General features: G+C 43.7%; 1 pseudogene across 1 annotated transcript; it reads right to left on the bottom strand.

Moving 5' to 3' along the window:
• Positions 1-261: 261 nt before the first annotated feature.
• LOC309812207 (protein FAM136A-like) lies at positions 262-2,545 on the bottom strand (annotated as a pseudogene). Its single transcript has one exon. The product of its transcript is annotated as a protein FAM136A-like (transcript).
• Between the last annotated feature and the right edge of the window lie 521 nt (positions 2,546-3,066).

Below are 3,066 nucleotides of genomic sequence, written 5' to 3'. Positions count from 1 at the left end.
AGGATAAGCACTTGCCACGTGAAATTCAGGCTCACAAAAACTCTCCCTTGCTATCTCTGACCCCAATTTTAGCCCCCGTTTTTTTTCACTTTCTAGGTTTCAAACACAAAGGAACCAGTGTCCAAAGGCAAGTGATATAGGCCTTAAACTTGCTGCCATCCTTAATTTCCTCATTCATAAACTTTCCTTAGAAAACCCAAACCCCCATTCCTCTTTTTAAATAGATTGCTGCCTTCAGCCCCGATGGCCAGTAGCAGACATCTATTTCCCAGTGGATGAGAGACACTCCTTCACCTTCTTGGTCATGGTTGGGATGAGGTTCATGTGGCCATCCACACACGTGGTCATGCAACTCTCCACGTGCCGCTTCACCTGAAGCTATTTACTCCCCACATCTATTGAATCTTTGGCTTTGTCGTTGCAATACATAGTGCACCGGGCCAGGCGCTCCTGGAACTTCTCCAACTCGTTGGTCACCAGGGCCTGGGCTTGAGCCAGAGGTGCATGGCAGCGCTCTATGCACTGGTGCACTTGCTGCATGGACCCCTGGCTGCCCTCACAGCAGGCGGCGCTGCACCAGAACATGAGGCCCTGCATCTTCCGGATGTTCTCTCTCCAGACTTACCACCATAGAGTCCACCGCCTCCTGCAACCGGAGCTGCTGCAACTCCGCCACAGCGACCCCGCACTGCTCCCTGCCACACAGGTGCCCACATGGACTCCCACGCACGAGCCTGCCTCCCCCTGAATTAAGACTTTTACCTAATTATGGGACTTCCCTGGTGGTGCAGTGATTAAGACTCTGCGCTCCCAATGCAGGGGGCCCAGGTTCGATCCCTGGTCCGGGAACTAGATCCCACATGCATACCACAACTAAGAGTTTGCATGCCACAGCTAAGGAGCTGGCAAGCCACAACTAAGGAGCCCTCGAGCTGCAACTAAGGAGCCCACCTGCCACAACTAAGACCTCATGCAACTGAATAAATTACTTTTACCTAATTGTAAACCACCTCAGATATAACTATGTAATCACACACTACTAAAGTAAAACCAGCTCCAATGAAAAGAAGCACAATCGTTTAGCTATCACAAACTGAATATTTATGCTACAGATGGAATATCTGTGTCCCCCCCATAATTCATATGTTGAAACCTAATCCCCAATGTGATGGTACTTGGAGGTGAGGACTTCGGGAGGTGCTTAGTTCACAAGGATGGAACCCTCATGAATGGGATTAGTGCCCTTATATAAGAGGTACTAGAGAGATCCACTATGTGTGGACAGAAAGAAGATGGCTATGAACCATGAAGTGGGCCCTCAACAAACACTGAATGTACTGGCACCTTAAATTTGAACTTACCAGCCTCCAGAGCTGTGACACATCTGTGTTGTTTATAAACCATTAGCCTATGGCATTTTTGTTACAGCAGCCTGAACAGACTAAGATAATTCAGTAGCTGCCAGACGTCACTGCAAATGTTTCATGTCTATTACCTCATATAGATCCTAGGTGATATTTTATGGTGAAATGAGTAGTATTAATTCCATTTTACAGATAAAGAAACTAACTGTTGAAGACATTTTTCAAGATCACGTATCTGTAAACAGCAAAGCCAGGATCAAAATTCAAGCTAGTTTAAGCCCAAGGACCATATTCTTAATAGGGCTACATTTTTCTGCAAATGAGAAAAAAACACTCCCTTCTCAAGTCACTGGACTTCCATATATTTGGAAATTGTCATAATGTACTGATTTTATTAGGAAAGATGCTTTATTGCCATCTACTGAAAAGAGTAGCATAATAAATATACAACTTTTGCAGGACGTGACTATGTATAGGGCCTCTGCGCACTGCAGTTTTCAACCTGCACAACCAAATGCAGCCACTCTGGTGGTTAAAAGCAGATGGAATTTCAATATATTTGTACCATTATTGAAAACTAAATTCAACAAACCAGTGCTTGTAATCACTTAAGCACAGAAAACACAGAGAAATACCATGAACCCTGTCCTCAAGAAATCAGTATGATCATTAGACCTGTCACAAAACACAATACAGAGACGTAAAATAACAGAAGTTAGTATAAACATGCAGAGGCAGTACGAAGATTGCAGAGATTAATTCTAAAAACCACTTTTTAATTTCTTTCCCTCATTGAAGCCTTATAGTAACTCTGTGAGTTAAGGCAGCAATCACAAATTCACTTCAAAATGAGGGCACATGAATGTGAATTAGAGAGAGACATTTGCAGACTGAGAAGAGGATTTGTGTTTGTCATAAACATGGGCTCTTAAGGTGTGAAAAAAAGACAACCATGGGTAAAAGACTTATTAGGGAAGGACTGAAAAAGTAAACATGCAGTAAAGAATCTAACCTCACCTAAAAGGAAGGCTAGGGAATTAATTCCCTGGTGGTCCAGTGACTAGGACTCAGTGCTTCCACTGCTGGGGCCTGAGTTTGATCTATGCTCAGAGAACTAAGATCCTGTAAGCTGCACAGAACGGCCAAAAAACAAACAAACAAGTTTAGCCTTTGTCCTTGGCTTCTGGAAAGTAATGTCTATGCCCTTGGAATTCCATGGCTGACAGAAGTGTCTTTCTTTGCCTGAGAGCTTCAGTTACACCAGACAGTCTAATAATGTGATTTAGGGTGGTGGCTAATCACACCCCATACAGTTAGCATGGGGGCTGGTGACACCAGAAAGACAGTGTGATTTAGAGTGAAGGCTTTCAGTCACACACAGAAGAACTGGAGACTGAGATCAGCCATTTATGTCTATGTAATGGAGCCTTAGTCTGTTTGGGCTACTATAACAAAATGCCATAAAGTAGGTAGCCTATAAACAACAAACACTTCTCAAGTTCTAGAAGCTGGGAAGTCCAAGATCAAGGTGTCAGCAGATTCAGTGTTAGTGGTGAAATCTGGCAAAGGATCACTTCCTCACTGATGCTAAAGGGAGGAGGGATCTCTCTGGAACCTCTTTTATAAGGGCACTAATCCCATTCATGAGAGCTCCACCCTCATGACCTATTTACTTTTCAAAGACTCCATCTCCAAATACTAA

The sequence above is a fragment of the Mesoplodon mirus genome (genome assembly GCF_964341445.2).
Source record: "Mesoplodon mirus genome assembly, chromosome: 11".
Lineage (NCBI taxonomy): Eukaryota > Metazoa > Chordata > Mammalia > Artiodactyla > Ziphiidae > Mesoplodon > Mesoplodon mirus.
Note: the sequence above shows the minus strand (reverse complement) of the source record. Positions and strands in the feature narration are given on the sequence as shown.